The sequence below is a fragment of the Manacus vitellinus genome, unplaced genomic scaffold (genome assembly GCF_001715985.3).
Source record: "Manacus vitellinus isolate BGI_N305 unplaced genomic scaffold, ASM171598v3 scaffold_23_pilon, whole genome shotgun sequence".
Classification (NCBI taxonomy): domain Eukaryota; kingdom Metazoa; phylum Chordata; class Aves; order Passeriformes; family Pipridae; genus Manacus; species Manacus vitellinus.
The window spans coordinates 8186744-8203912 of record NW_021939718.1 but is presented as its reverse complement, the minus strand read 5'-3'; the positions used below and the strand labels follow the sequence as shown (position 1 = coordinate 8203912).

At 40.3% G+C, this 17169-nt stretch overlaps 1 long non-coding RNA gene across 1 annotated transcript; it reads right to left on the bottom strand.

The window, feature by feature from the left end:
• Positions 1 to 7744: 7744 nt before the first annotated feature.
• On the bottom strand, positions 7745 to 11609 carry LOC108639717. The gene is made up of 4 exons (XR_001920679.1): positions 11532 to 11609; positions 9019 to 9155; positions 8395 to 8475; positions 7745 to 7959 (listed from the first exon to the last, which is right to left on the bottom strand). It is a non-coding gene; the product is annotated as an uncharacterized LOC108639717 (long non-coding RNA).
• Positions 11610 to 17169: the final 5560 nt, after the last annotated feature.

The following is a 17169-nucleotide window of genomic DNA, read 5'->3' as shown; positions in this document are numbered from 1 at the left end:
TAACAGACCAGCCATACATGCAACACACTATGATTTGACATATTGTAATTCCAGTAGCCTTCAGAAGGTAAATACATGCTCATCATACTTACCCACATAATGTTTAGAAATCCTCACTGGTGTTTTTCACAGTGATTAATTAGGTTGAATTATCAGATGGACTAAAAAGCAAAGTATTTTTATTCTGGAAGGAGAACTCCTTGACCAAAAAGAAGGAGAAGATTAAACACTGTGCAGACTTTTCAACTTTGAATATCAACAAAGTGCTTCTAAATAAATTCAGCAGTAAAAAAGAAAGACAGATAGTTCTGAGAAAATGCTTGTTCTAAAGACTGCTTGAAAAAAATCCAGTCTGGAAAGTGGAGAACTCTCCAAATCTAGAGGTGATAAATTTGCGACTCAAGTCATGTCCTAGTTTTGCCCATATACAGTAGCACACACTTGATTTCCATAAGATATCAAGTAGCTGAAGCAAGTTCACAGCACACACTTCGAGACTGCTTAAAGTACAGCAGGATTTCTGAAGTCTAGTAGATATGAACTCTAAAAGTAGATATGGCATTCCTTCCTTTGTATCAATGCTCTGGGTAGTTCAGGACTGCAACCAGCAGGTAAGAAAATATGTACAAATAGGAAATGCCATCCCTGTTTTAACTCCTGGCATTGGAGCTACAAAACCCAGATACGTGGAAGCAGAGTGTGAGGTTGTTTCTATGTCTTTCCAGCTGTATGAAAACCCTGGTTTTCTCGAAGAGCCACCCAAGGGGATAACTTACTCTTTCTTCAAACATTTTTTTGTGGTTTTATTACTAAAGGGGAAGTGCTGCAGGACTTATTTAGGGAGTGATAGTGGATGACAGATTAAATATGAGCTCACAGTGAGAGACTGTAGCACAAAGAGGCAAATACCATACTGGGATGTGGAGCAGAATTATTTGCAAGACTACAGAGGTAATAATTCCTCCATACATGGCCCTGGTGAGGCTCCTCTTGGAAAACTGTGATCAGTTTTGGGCAACTCAATATAAAAAGGGAGTCAATAAAATAGAGTGACTACAATGAACAGTGATAAAGATAAGAGGGTTGGAATGTATGATGTATGAGCAAAAGGTAAGGGAATCAAACTTACTAAGCACAGCTGAAAGATGGAGGAAAGGAAAGGGCAAGGGGAGAAAGGACATGACAACACCTCAGTATTCCTACATGGGTGGGAAACTTTGTGGCTGTAGATGTATTTCAGAGACAGTGAAAAAAAAGTTACATTTTTCATAGAAAATTTAAGAATAAGTTTTAACAAATCCCTTGCTCCTCCTCATCATCTTATAGACATTTTGGTTGTGGGAGGGAAGAAAGTAATTCATTGGGGGAGGAGGGGAAAGGAACATTTTGGAAAGAAAATAGATTTTCTCTCAAGGAAAAAAAAAAAAAAGAAAACAGACCAGAGTACACATGTCTACACATACAAACACAGGTTTTCACACACTTGTATATTTTGTCCCCAAGAAAAACACATTAATGGAGCATTACTAGCTGGCTCTCATCAAAGGCTGATCTTCAAAACTTCATCTGTTCTCTAAAAAATTAGATTTTCCTGGGTAACTTTATCACATTGTGGCCCACTCCACAACTCATGTAATCACTCTCAGTAGTACGATGTTCGTCATCATAAAAGGGCAGCATTGCACTTGCAAAGGCTTTCTTCTGGATGGATTAGATGGTCTCCATATGGACTGGTGGTCAGGGAAGAGCAGCTGGCATTGCTCTGAAATAAGAAGAGCTCTCAGATTTCAAGCTGCTGAAACCTCGACCTGCTTGGGTATCTCCAGGCACTCAGGCAAACATGATTAATCACAAGGTGGTTGAGCCAGGCTGGGGATGGGGGGAGCAACTGAAGCCAGAGTAGATGAAGACTCTGTAGTTCAGATAAAGCTAGTTTGGAGCTGAGGGGGGGGGACACAATAAAAAAAACTCTTTTTGCACTGTTCATTCCCACTCGTAGTTTTGCATTAGCTCAGCTACACACCTGCAATTAATACATGAAATTGTCTTCTGGACATGATCTGTTTTATGATGTTGTTTGCATAATCCTTCCACCAGCCTGCCTTATTCCTGGAAATTTGTGACTTTTCTTCAACTTCCTAATCACTGTTCTGGGGGAAAAAAATACTAGAACCAAACCAAACACTAGAACCAAATTGTTTAACCAATTTCTTCCTTTCTCTCTCCCTCCCTTACTTTTTCCAGGATAAGTAACAGAGCTGGAGCCTCTTCCTGACTCAACAATATCTTTCTCCTTCCAACTATTCTTTTGACTGGCAGTGTGTTCTGCTTATAAATCTTCCACAAAAATTGGTGTTTGCTTTTCAAACCTTCAACTCCAAACACAATTCAGCCTTTAAATTTATTAGACTGTATTTATTTTCCCTGTATATTCTTATAAGTTATCCTGGCCATCTTTCCAGTTCTTCTTCACTCTTCATTGCTCATAAAAGCATATTTTTTTGCAGTTGCTAAGGAGGTCCTCATCTGTAAAACAAATAGTCTTCTCAGAAAGGCTAACTTTCTTCCCTGCTTTCTTGCATAACCCTTACAGTAGTTTGGTTTCAAATCTTGTTTCTTTTTGGTTTGTTTTTTTTCAGAGTGGGAAAGATGGCAAAAGACAGACACTGTCATCTCTTTTAAATTAACTGCTTGGTACTGGTGAAGTCAATAGGATGCATTCACTGCACGGTGAGCTATGATTAACCAGAAGCCTGACACACACAAACGACGCAAGCACTGGGAACCCTGGAGCAAAATCTCACGCTGTTACAGCACTCTGAGAGGCTGTGCCGATATCCCAGAGTCAGCTGTCATCCCCAGTATCAGTGCCCTGACTTTCACAGGGACTATTCAGCAGTTTAAGAATTGTAGGCACCTTACCACTGCTGAGAGAAATCAAACAATGGCTTCACAGCAGGATCAGTCCCAGAGCATTCCTTATGAAATTACATACTTTTAAACTGAGAAAAATATATAATTTAGAGGTAATTTTTTTTCTGCAATTGTTGGTGCTGCTTTCATTTACCGTAAAGGAGCAAGGATGCAAGAAAATATTGCCACCCACCCATAAGCACTGAAGAAGGAAACTACAGCAGATTCACTTGCAGGATGGAAGCTCTGTTTAGGATACCTCTCATCTCCATGGGGATTTTTATCTGTCTTTATAGGACTATTTGATGAAAAGGGGAGCTGACAATAATGACTCAAAAGGAAATATCTAAAATAAGGTTTTTGTCTACATCCACATTATTTGAGAAACACTGAAACACTTCCATTTGCACATACACAGAAAATTCACATCAGCACTCTTATCAATGTTCAGATTTTCTAGGCCTGTATCCTAGAGGAATTTGAGTCTCCATCTTGGATTTTGAACTCAATTGTCATTTCTTCTATAGTGTACTCTACCAAAACTTGTTGTTCTCACTCAGACACCTATTTCTGATGTGTAGACATCCAGAAAATCACATCTGGTTTGTCTCCACATTTGCTTGTTGAAAATAAGGCTGAAAGAAGCCTTATTTGCATTAAAATCTGGACAGTCATTCACTGTAATTCCACAAAGGCTGAATTTAGTTAAAAAAGAAAGCTAGAAAGGTTCAAGTCTAATGTGAATTAAACTAAGAATCTCCACCTCAGTTAATGTTAGATGCAAACCATAGAAAAGCCACAATAAATAATTTAGATATTGTCAAGCAAAACATGCACTACCTGATAAGGGAGCATTTCCCTTTTATTAACCCCTAATGGTAATTAGCTACTTACGTTACTAAGAGAGCTTCTCACCTTAAAAAACTTGCACATTGATTTGCTTTGAACAGAACAAACAACAAAAAAACTCAAATCCTGTGATATTGTCAACACTGAGCCTGACAATGTAGAAGCCAGAACTTCTTTGAAGATAATAGCTCCCATTTCCCCATTAGTGTCGTTTAAAAGTTTAAATTCCTACACTGAGATTTTACTAAATTTCTTGGGTTTGTTTGCATGTTTATTTCAGGCACACACTGAAAGTGGAGACTCAGAACTGTCATTATCTGCTTGCCTAGAAGTCCAGCCTCTCACACAGACCAATTCCAACATCCTTTCAGATATTACACACTTCCTTGACACCCAGAACTGTGACCTAGTTGAAAACACCCCAAGTCAGATGTTCTGAGAATCCCATTTATACATAAAAATACTCTCATTGCTCCTTCCAGCCACTGGGAGAAAAAAAACCCAACTGTCTCCAGAACCACAGAAATCACCTCAATAGAAACATGTGCAATGCACACCAAACATTTTGAAGTCACAGGCCTGTTAGCATTCTGGTCAGGACTAAGTATATTAGGCATCACTCCAACCTGGGTAGCACTAAGGGGGATATTTGCATAATGAGGTGCCCCAGCAGCCAAGGAGATGTGTACCTGATACTTCAGGACACATGGTGGGCATATGTGGGAGCATCAGAGTCAGAGACACACAGTTCCCATCCCCCCCCAGAGTTGCAGGCAACACCCATGGTGTAGGCAAGGCGTGGACAGTCTGCTTTAACTCACATATGGGTATGGGTAGGGGAAGACATTCTTTTCTCCCTTCTCCTTTGGTATCCAGCTGCAAGGAAATGGCCAGAGACAAGTCTGAACACGCAGATCATAGAGTCATAGAATGGCTTGGGTTGGCCAGGACTTTATAGGCCAACCAGTTCCAACCCTGCTGCCATTGTCAGGGATGCCACTCACCAGACCAGGTTGCTCAGAGGTCCATCCAACTTGACCTTGAACACTTCCACGGATGGGCTATCCACAGCTTTTCTGGGCAACCTGTTCCAGTGTCTCACCATCCTCACAGGGAAGAATTTCTTCCTAACATCTCCTCTCAATCTGCTCTCTTTCAGCTTAAAGCTACTGTGCCTTGTCCTATAACTATCTCCTCATACAAAAAGTCCCTCTCCCTCCTTTCTATAAGCCCTTTTCAGGTCCTGGAAGGTGCTGTAAATTCTCCCCAGAACCTTCTCTTCTCCAGGCTGAAAAAGCCCAACTCTCTCAGCCTGTCTTTCTATAGCAGAGGTGCTCCAGCCCTCTAAGCATCTTTGTGGCCTCCTCAGAACCTACTCTAATAGGTCCATGTCTTTCTAATGCTGAGGCACCCCAGACATGGACAGACAAGGGATGCAAGAGATCCCTAGAAACTTCCACGAGGGACATAGCCATTCCAGAATAAGGATGCTGGGTGAAGCCTGGCACCACTTCTAATTTTATCTTGAGAAGATCCCACTGGACTGCCTGAGAGGAGCTAAAGAAAGAAAGGAAATTTCAGCTGTAGCCACAATAAAGCTAAAGTATTAGTTCCAGGAATATCTTTACAAAGACCACAACAACAAATGATGGATGTTCCAGAAGAAAAGTACATAGTGTCGTGGAACTATTTTTAATCTTCAATACAAAATACAGTCTAGTGAGTCACTGGCACAGGTTGCCCAGAGAAGCTGTGGTTGCCCCATCCCTGGAAGTGTTTAAGGCCTAGCTGGATGCAATGTGACTGTGGAAAAGGAACAAAGATAATTCAGGTACTGTCCACTCTAATGCAGTGATCTAAACCAAAGATCATTCTTATTCTCTTTATAACTGATAACTGATACTAATAACATTGTGTTATTTGTAGTTCATATGAGCATTTAGGGAGGTCTTCATTGCCCATACTTTTTCTATGTGTTATTACTCAAGCATCTGGTTGAATTTTTTATTTTTTTTATGCATTAGCACAAATTTGAAGGAAACATGTAGGTGGTGACCATAATGCTTCCAATTGAACTGCACTAGCAAGCACACACCACAGTAGTTTAGAGATTAAAAATAGGATCATTTGGATGTGTGGATTTGAATATGATTTATGGATCACTTCCAGAGACATTATTGTTGCTTATCATTCAGATGGCTGTAAAAGTGAAGACTGTGAGGGAAATCATGCAAGAGATACATTGCCTGCAGAATGGAGAAAAACATTAAATCTTGAAGTTGCTGATGCAGCAATTAATATTGCAACCTTCACTGCCTCCAATGCACAGAAGAAAAGGGTAGGATAGCCTAGACGCCTGCTTCCCATAAATAACTGATTTCAAGACTTAAAGGGAGAGACAGGCTTAAACATTGCACACTAAAGCCCCTTTGCCTTTCATCTTGGAGGAAATGTTTAATTGGTGTAATCAGGAGCTTGTGCTCAGGGCTCTCGGGTTGCACTTGCTGAACCTACAGGCCTAAAAGACTGCAAAATATCAGGGCAACCACACGTTCAGCAGGGAGGAGGCTCTGTGTTGTCCTGCTGCTGTGTGACCAGGGACACTTGGTGTCTAAAGATCTCAACTACAGAAGCAATTACAGAGGATCACAACTTTCCACAGCTGAAATTCAGAGGCAACTATTTAGACAACCACAAACATTTTTTAGTGACTTTTTTTTCTTTTGTTGCATTGGTCCATCCAGAGCAGACTGTAAGTGCCAAACAAAAGGAAGTACTGGCAAGTGCTGGTTCTCCTTAGTTTGCTTTAAACAGTGGGCTAACTCCACTGGTTTCAGCAAAGCTCACCCTGATTTACAACAGCATAAGTGAGACTAGGATCATGTTGTTCATGTTTTATGTCCATCACTGTGAGGACAAAAAAAAAGTGTATCTGACCAAGTTGCCTGAAATGAGACCTTTGCTTTGGCATACCCTTTCTGACATGATGAAAAAGATTGTAAAGCACATTAATTCCTCAAAGCAGTTGATGTGTGGACACAGTCAACTCCATACAGAAACCAGTAGATTTAAATATACATGCAAATACATGCATGCAAATAATTGTCAGAATAAAATCTCAAACGCATTTGACCAGCACATCAATATCCTTACCTTCTTAACGAATGCTGTTTTGCTGAGAAAATGATGGCTCCTTAGCCAACAGTCATGGTTACTCTTAAATAATTTCTTTTTCACCTATGAGTTCATAAAGTTCAAATGAGACTTTTTTAACCTCACACATTTGCTATTTGTGAGTTGGTTAATAAAAGTAATTATCAATATTCTCACAGAACTGGAGTGAAAATTTAAACTCTTTTGTGTGCAGAGAAAAACTGTGCATGTTCACCAAGAAATTTTATTTCTTTTGAGAAATATCCCGATGACTGTAAAGTTAATAAGCCATTTCCAAACTGAGAAAGGGCTTGAGAGAGGGAAATAGACTTTGCTCAAAAACATGAAGTATAGTTGTCTCATAACCAGCTGTGAAGGTCAGAAGTTAATTAAGGAATGCATGTTTGCAAACTTTTAATTAAAGGGGCCAGTGTGCTAAGAGGGCAATCTAAGAATGAAATATAATAATAAGCCTAATTCAGCCTTACTGTAGATCTCCACTGGTGTGACACGTTTGGGAAACTGGAGTATGTACAATGGGATGGACAAGGTTAATTGTGGTATAACCAGAATTATGGTCATATTATCCATAGTGTGGATATCAGTACAGGACACAGTACAATACATGAGGATATAAATACACCAAACTTTACTCTAACTACCTTCCTAGCGCCCAACAGTACAACCCTGATGTGAACTCAAACATTGTCAGTTTCGACCTGCCTCTTCCAGCAAGATCAGGCTCAGCAACACATTATCAATGTGATGAACTCTGTATCTGGTGGATTTTTGGATTAATGAGCACATCCCATCTTCCTGAGGTGTGAAGAGAAGAAGCTCAGAGTAGTCACCCCCTTGTGCAGAGACGGGGAGCAGCACAGTCCCAGCTGCTCGGCAGCAAGAGAGTGGAAAGCAAGTGGCACACTTTGGGAACTCTGTATCTTCAGCTGTACCCAGAGCACACCAGTTCTGCTGGCTGCATTTTAAGGGGCTGTCGTATGACCACTGATCTGCTGGGCACATTTTCCTCAGTTCTGATGCCAACTGAAACAAAAAGTGTACCTCCCTCAGCAGAATGTCTAGAGTTTTGTTCAAATTAGGGCTGAAGTGCTTGGCCAACAGATAGCAAAGGGCTGCACACCCAGCACAGAGGACACAAGACCATCAGGAAGGCTTCCTCCACTCCAAAAAAAAAACCACAACAAAAAACCCAACCAACCAACCAAAAACCCAAAACAAAACAAACAATAAAACCCCACAAAATCAAAAAAAAAAAAAAAAAAAAAAAAAAAAAAAACACAAAAAAACCCACAAAACAGTACAGAAAGTCCTAGTTCGTTTAATTAATTGTCCACTGTCCACTTACTTAAGGGACCTCGTTACAAATATATCCTCATCACAATGACAGGAAATCTATCTGAAAAGTCTGCAAAAAGGCTATTAATGAAGAGAGTTTCTAATGCCTATGAGCTGAAATACCTTTTCACTCCTTTCGCCAGTAGTTCCTGTGGGTCATTTCTGGGGTCAGCAGTGGTGTGCAGAGTAAAGACTCTGCCAGTGCTGGAGAAGGAAAAAAAAAAACAAGAAGAAAAAAGTATTTCAGTATTGTCAATCTTTTATCCTTGAACGATACACTAGAGGCTGACATTTAATACCCTAAGGATATAGATGTTTGAAAGCTGGTTATTGTAACAAAGGAAACCATCCAAACTCTGCAAGACCAAATGGATCAGATAAAGCTGCCACTGAGATAAATCTGTTTTACATCCATTCTTGCAAAAGTTTTGCTAATCTATGTAGTTATAGCTTTCCTGGAGCAAAAGGAGAGAGGAAAAAAAAAAGAACCCTACATTACAGCAAGTCAACATGTTGCCCCTATTTGTAATCTCCAAAGTGTAATGTCATGGTTAGAGAACATTTTTCTCCTGGATCTTGGGTGAACTCTACTAAAATGAGAAAGATAAAGAAAAAATTGAGAAAAAAAACACAAAGAGTGAGAGAGGGCATGAGGACAAACATGCATGCTCTTTCTGGTTGAACTTCCATGTTAACATAGTTTCTGTTTGTTTAACACATGAATTCAGATCTTTCATAGACACATACTCATCTTCCAACCAGTCAGAAACTTTAACACCCACTCTTCATTATCCGGTATTTATACCGCCAGATTGGACTTTCATATGGAAGCCTGGAGCAATGCTGGTACAGATGGCAAGATGACTCTGAAGAGATTGATGACTCTGAAGAAATACACAGTATTAAGTCAGAAGGTGCAAATGTTAACATTCCAATGCAGAAAAGAAATATTCCTTGCATACACTTCCCAGGTTTGTTTTCTCATGCATTACAAAGAGAAAGAAAAAGCCCTCGACACACCTTGTAGCTGGCAAATGAATGATAAAATTACTTTAGTTTTTTTTGTATGTCAACTGTTCATGCCTCAGGTACTTAACCTTTACTTTAAAAACATGGTTCAGATCCTAGCCTTGAAGGTAGGTGGGAAGAGGGGGATGGTATTCCTGTAAATGTTTCATTTAACAAAGGCAGTTCTATAAGAAAGTTCAGTGGTGAGACTCTGAATGGTATTTATTGTTTCAGATTTCAGGGCTTCCATACATCTGCTGCCCATCAAAGGCAGATACCACATTCATATTAAGTGCCCTGTCTGAAAAGAAAAAAAAAAGCAGCACTCTCTTCTCCATGGCTCAGCCTCCAGGATTATGTGAGATGGGAAGCTGCAAGAAGTCAAAGTTCTAATTTGCTGTAAAGATGATCAACAAGAAAATCTCCTGTTATAAAGGGGAAGGGAAATTTTACTTATCTTTTTACATTCATGGATCCAGATTCAGAACTATCCCTATTCAGAAAAGCTCATAACACGTTCTTCTGTGTCTCCATGCTCAGCAAAGTGTCTAAGAACTTAGCTGAAGCAGAGACCTAAAGAAGAACCATTTATATTTACACTAACTAAGCAGTTCATTTTACCAGGCCCATTACATGATTTCTGACTTTATTAGGTCTGTAATGTATATTTCACCCATGGTGAGAAACATGCTCATTCATTTCTTATGATATCATAGTCTTCTCCATGGTAATCTGGTGCTATGTGAAGAAAAACAATAGAAGAGAAAACTTTTCATGCCAAGATGAAGACAGATAAGGAATTATGTTCAGCTGGGTGGGAGAATATATAAGAGGAACAAAACCACTGGTTCTGAGGATTTGATTTATTTAGTATCTGGCATTGGCCATAAAGTGTGGGTAATGAAAAGCGTAGCTGACCTCAATGCCTCCTTAGCAGCAATCAGAAATTCATTTCAGTGTGTGAGCATTTAATTAGCTTCACTGAGTTTACAAGACCTTCAGTCATTTTAAGATACTCGAGGCAACTACCCCACACATAAGATTACCCTGAATCTGGAATGCCAGCCACTTAGGAAGAATGTCTGGAGAGTTTTAATTGAAGGGGATTCCTTTGTTTTTATATCCATTTGATGTGCCATTACCATTTCCTCCACCACTAATTTACACCAAGGGACTCAACTATTCCAAACAATTGTTTTAATCAGTAAATTACAGAAAAACCTTCAAGAAAGTTTAAGGTTTTCTGTGTCTAGGAAAAGTCAAATGGCACTATTAAATTTTTACAGCTAATCTAATTGTTACACAGTGCAGTCATTGTACCACTTCAGGCATCTGGGGAAAGTCATCACTTTCTCCCTTCTTTTACAAAGGACCTGAAATGTATTTGCTGCATGCATTTATTGTATGCATACAGTAAATATATATGGAGTGGGATTAACTAACAGGAGGCAATTACTAATTTTATTATGGCTTCACGAGGTCTGTATATCAAGCTCCTCTCCCTGGCAGGGATGAGGAATTGCTAAATACAGCTAATTTCTGGGCTGATCTTATTTATATACTGGACGCTAATCCTCTTCACATATCTCATGTGCTTCTTTCTTCTCAGAGATATTGTCCCTCAGTGACGTCCTCCTAGCATTTCATTAAATGCCTTCAGCCTCAGTAAATTACAGCGCTTTAAAAACATTGAGTTTAGCATTTAAAAAGAGAGAGAGAGTTTCTGTACGCTGCCATGGGATAAGGTGCAGTGAAAATCCCATACAAGCTAACTGTACTTCCTAATCAAATGGGTGTAACAGATGGCTGCTAGAGCAAGCCATCACAATGGAAATATCTGCAGTTCTCATGGTAACGGAATCTGCCAGGTCTGAGGGATTTGCTGTTTTCCAGGACATCTGAGCTGCAATCTCTTTCGAGCTGTCTAGCAGTCTCAGTCTCGCTCTCTCTCACTCTCTCAGCATGATGGAGATAGAGTTGAAAGGTGGAGCCTGATTTTGCATTCCAGCTGTGATTAAAGACATGCACACACAAATGCACACATATGCACACGTACACACACACACACACAGAATCAATGGGACTGCATATTCATTATGCTATCTAGAACCTCATTAACCACTCAGCCAGAACAGCAAGAAAATTTTAATATTCCTCCGTCTTTAGGGAGGGAAAGAAAGAAGTGTAATGGGAGAGAGGGGGGAGAGAGGAAGATAGCATGTGTGTGGGGAATTAAGATTCATGAGACGTACCTTTTAATAAAGATATGGAGCAATGTTAAAACTAGCAGTTGTTTCCATTTCGTGGCAGTGTGTCAAGATGACTTAACATAGCAGAGTGAAACATCTGGCCTGAAAAAAAAAAAAAATCATTATGTTGAATTTCCAAAACATAATATAGAATCTATGGAAGAAGGAAAAGAAAAAGAAAAAATATAGCAACTGCGTACCTTAATACTAAGTAAAAGCATGTGACAGACCTCCTGGTACTGTGTAATTAGAAAGGTGATCCTTCTCATAAGGTGTAGGATAGCATAAAGACAAAGAGCTTTAATTATAAATCTAAAGAATTGGGTTTAAATCCATAGGGCTCTCTTAAAAGGTTCTTATATTTCTGCATGCAATTCAGAATCATCAGCAGGCAGAAAATAATCATTCATGAGACTTTAATAAAAGTCCTTTCCTTCAAATCCCTATCAATTTAAAGAAACAAGAAGAAGCATACTGCCTTCTTTGCTAGACTACCTGCTAGAAAGCACACAGAGAGTTGATTCACAGCTGCCTATTCTCTTGGGTATTTGAGCCTGAAGATCAGACAACATGTAAGAATTCAGCCGTGGCTCAAAATGGAAACAAAGACGACTATTCTTAAAGCAATGTGAAATGAAAAACTACAGGCTGTAGACTGTAGACCTTAGCATGCTGATCCACCACATTGTCCTTGAGGGTACTAAAGTTAAATATATGTGACAGCCAAAGAGATGGGGAAAATGCTTTCCAGAATAAAATGACCCAATCTCCTTTTTTTTTCGTGATGTAGAATAAGCCAGGAAATATAAGCTCCTCAAGTACCCACTCAAGAACTGGGTATTCTAAGATGGTGTTGCCTACCTAATTGTGCATCACTGAAGAACATTTTTATGTGACCTTTTCTCTGCCACGAGTCTATTCCTCTGCAGTAATGACTTCTGGATAAGAGATTTAATTCTTATGTTGGGTTGATTAGTTTCAAATAGATATCTAGGGTTCACTTGCAACAGTTCTGCGACAGGCCTCTTGAGAGGCCTCCAAACCTGTTAACTAGCTAGAAATAGCTGTTGCTGGCAAGCAAAGATGGCTGCAACAACAACAGCTAAATAGAGATAATAGTTTGCATTCAGCACCAAAACATACAGCAATATGAGGGGTACAGACAGTCATGTCTGCTCACAGTGAGCAACGACTTAATGCACAAGCAGTTCCTCACAGTGCAGTAGGGCTCCTCATGCTGCAAAGTGCAGGGTTCCTTAGCGTGAGTTAGCAGCACTCAAATCCATGTCTACTGTCTGCCACTTCTGTGCAAACTAAATAACACAGTTGTTCTTCACCTGACTATGAGAGGCAGCCACCCTTGGACTGACTTTCAAAAGTATGTCACATTCAACTGAGTCAGTAGAAGATTTCAGTTCCTTTCTTAAAATACAGCAGTCATTTGCAACAGGAAAAATGGTGCATGGTTTTACCTTTTAACAGTTCTGGTTGGGATGAGGGGGTTATAAAAGAACATATACAAGCAGTTCTGTTCATCCTCCCACTATATGAGGTACTGTGTGTCTGTTTCCCCATAAAGTCAATTAAGATTCACAATGCCATGGGCACACATACCTTTCTTTATGTTGCATTCAGCACTATTGTAGACACAAATTCTGCAAATACAGCCTCAATGTGGTTGGTTAAAAATTATTTTTCACTCAACTTGGAATACATCCAGGGCTAAGTAGCAACCATCCCAGCCTTAGTAATGATGCAAGAAACCAAGAAACTCTCTTACACATTCTTACTTGATAAAGCAGCTCTCCAAGTAACTAACTGTTCAACATTGCACTGCACTGCTATTACTGTCCTGCTGATATTTATTCAGAGATCAGAGTGTTCCTTGCTGCACGTTGTGTTGAAAGTTCTGACTCAGACTAGATTTGTGTGCTGTGCAGTGTGATCAATGGCGCTTCAAGCCATGGAGCCTCACACACAGAATTTATCCATTCCTGAGGTCTATTAGCTTCTCCTCAAACAGCTAATCTTAGCACACATATGAAACACAAGTCTACTTGCACAGAGCTCTCTTCTCTAGACATCATTTCCTTCCATTCAGAAACACTGTGTTGGTAAGTAATTTTTACTGTCATCTGACAACGTCTCTTGCCCATTGTTCACAGATGGTTCACTTATATGCATCCCTTAGCAGGAAGCCTGTCCCTCAGCCTGCTCACCCTACTTGCTTTGTGCCTTAAGCACTATGACTCTACCAGATTACCAAGTCTACTCATTTCTGCTATGCTTCTCGAATATGACATTCCTTGGAGATCAGGACAACAAGAAAGCCTCCTTGACTGTCTAAAAGTCTTTCTTTACCCCAGTCAGAGATCGAGCATCTGATCTTCAGCATTAGCAAACTGTACCAAATACCCGCATCTGGGTATCTCTTGCATCCAGTGTCAATCATGCCTTCCTAAAACACAGTCCATCTTGAGCCCTGATACACCCTTTCTGCTGGGATAACTCCATCGTGTACCTCTGATGCAGGAGATCTAGTGACTCCAGCAGACCTCACGGTCTACGGCAAAGCTGAAGTGGTCCCAAGCCACACTCTATGGTGATGCTTGTTAATCCTCAAGGTAGATCAGAGGGTTGCATTTCAGTTTTAGGATGTGACACACTTTTAACAGCTGAAGCTCTGAGAAGTCCTGAGTTTCTTTCAGTCCCAGATTGCTCCTGGTCCCCAGCTGACTCCAGCCCAGACAAAAAAATCATTGGTACTTAGAATTAGTGGGGTGGTGCAGGCTGGAATCATAAAACTCTGAAATAGACCCTGTTGCTATTTCAGTTCTAATTGCTCTCTTTGCTGCCTGGTTAGCAGACACTTTTCAATCAATTGCTGCATTTGTGCTGACAACACTGAATTACAAGAGTTGCTCTTGTCATTTCTGTGACCTCCATCTTCAATTGTTCTTGCTTTCTGGCCAGGAGGTAAGGGACCTTATTTCTAACACTCACAGCCATAAAGCAGGGAAGGAATCTTCCCATACCCAACAGCCCCAGATTCCCAGCTGCTACAGAGAGCACACTGCAAACCTGCCACTGCACATTAGTTGAGAAGCTGACCTGTAATACTTATGTGGGGATGGAGTCCTGTGATTTGTCATTTTAATGATAACCAAAAAAACCCCCAAAAAACTAAACATCCCCTTTTACTGAAGTTGTCTCTTCCTGGCAATTTCACACAGAGATCCCAGACCCTAAACTTCTCAGCCCACTGAGCTTTTCCCATCCCCTGCAGGGACTTCACACACTACAATGAATCCTCTCCAGTCAGCAGCTCCTGCAGTCCCGTGCATGCTTCTAACACCTGCTAACAGAGGGGATAATGGATGAGCCCTGCCCCACCCCTTCACACAAAGTACGGCCTTATTCTTCAGAAACACTGCTCAGAGCAGGATGCTCCGTTACTGGACACTCCTATAAATACACCACACTTTCAGATGGAGGAAGCGAGCCTGCTCTAGTAAATATTTTAGCAATGAAGTGGCATGGGGTTCTTAATGATTGTCATTTTTCAACATAAGAAGCACTCCATCAGAAGGTGCTCTACCCTCAAGGGAGAGAATGTGCATTCTCACACTAATGGGACAGCCAGCGGCCAACACCTTATCAGTATTAACTTTCCTTGATAATGTTTGGTTTTTCCTCCACTCCACCACCTAATGTTCAGGAAGCACTTGATTTAATAGGAAAGTTCATAATGTTAAGTTACAGACACCAGGAGAGGGAAGCCTGGTAGACTACAATTGGCAAGCAACAAATTATTAAAAATAAAAATCTTGGCTTTCTCTAGGATAAAAATGTTTTTGTCTTTGTTTTTTTTTTTTTCTTTTAAAAATGAGCTTTTGTCTCTGTGGTAAGCTTGGTGGTGAGCTGGAATGCTTGTGGTGATTGAGATGGGGAAAGCAGCAGAGCTTTGGTGGTCTGGAAACCAGTGTGTAAGCAAGGAGTGAGGGCATGCAAGCCGAGATATGACTCTGCTGACACTAACCTAGTTGTTTTATGGCGATAATACCAATTGCTGAGCACAGTAATGCTGCCAGGACTAACTAGGACTGCCTGTGACACAGGCAAAGAGAAGGATAGTATTTTACAGCACGCCTGAAGTCCAGGCAGGAGAGCTCCATGGCAACATGCAGGGGTCTGTTATTCTTCCATTCACTCTCAAGTGCAGTTCCTGGCATTGATATGATCTCTATACCATGAGGCATGAAGGATCTTTGCTCCTCTTTCTCTCCAAGCTGCCAAGTTGCAGCTCTTTTCCTCAGCCTTATCCATCCCTAGAAGTGGGGTTGAGAGAGTAACATGTCTCTGCAAAACTGTTCTAGGATGCCTTATGAGAAAAAAGGAACTCCGGAGGATGGTTTCTGCAGGGCCTTGAAAGATTTTTCTGTGGCAAGCGATAAATAACCCCAAACCTGCAATGTGCAAACAGTTGCTAATAGGTTTAACTTCATGCATGTGATGATTTCTAGAAATAAGATATTTCACAGGTATGTGCACACACATACACAAAAAAAATAGTCCTGGCTCCATCCCACACATCTTTGCCTGTACTAGTTTGAAAACTGTTTGCAATGACTGGAACAAAGATCATACCGTATTTCCTTTAGATAATGGAAGAGAAGAACAAAAATCAGGACTGTGGCAAGTGCAATATTTCATTCTTTCCCTTGCATACTCAGCAGAGTTTGTAATCAAGCTTCCTCACTTGAAGACACCCTTCCTGCAAGTATGGAAATGGGTAGTGTCTGTTTCTCAGATTTGTGAAATGTCATCTTATCAAAGCTGTTATAAAAGAGACAGGACAGGACAGAATGTCACCTGCCTGTAGAATGTGTGCTGTTGCTTTCCTGCAGAGGTGACCTTGGACCTCTCTTTCACTTCCAAAGCTTTATGTGTCTTGATCATTTAGATGCTAAGTTTGTAGGAGGAACGGAGAAGCAATTTTTACTGTATGTAAAGTGTACAGCACAATGACACCATCTCAGGTGAGGTAATGTGCCTGTATAAATACTTTCCTTTTTTTTTTATGTAAAGCTTAAAACATCTGCAAAGACATCAAAAGAGGAATGAGCATGCTACATAGTAACACAATGCAGCTGACAACTGGCTGATCTAAGATTACTTGAAGTCCTCTTGCAAGCTTTTCCTCTCACCACTCATCTGTAATGTCATTTGGTCAAATTCTAAACAAACGTGGCACGATACAAAACAAACAGCTGTGGTTCAAAGGGAGCATGCAAGGCACAGGCCCTGGAGACAAAGCCCAGAGGAGAAGCAGAAAAGGGACATTTCTAGCAGGAAGTGTGAAGAACTCACACAATTATCAGAACTGCACTTTTGCCTTTCAAATCTAAGGAACAATGAAGAGCAAGACAGAACACTGAAAGACACGTCCTTTTTCTTTTTTTTTGTCTTTGTATATCCTTTGTAATAAATAAACCTTCCTATTTCAATATTTGGCAAGTGACAGAGTCTAAAAAGGAGCAGGAGAGATAATTGATATTAACAGGAGAAGAAGGTGCAATTAAAAACAGGCAAAAACTATTCCTCCATAAGAGGTTCTAACTGAAAAAGGTTATTACTCAGA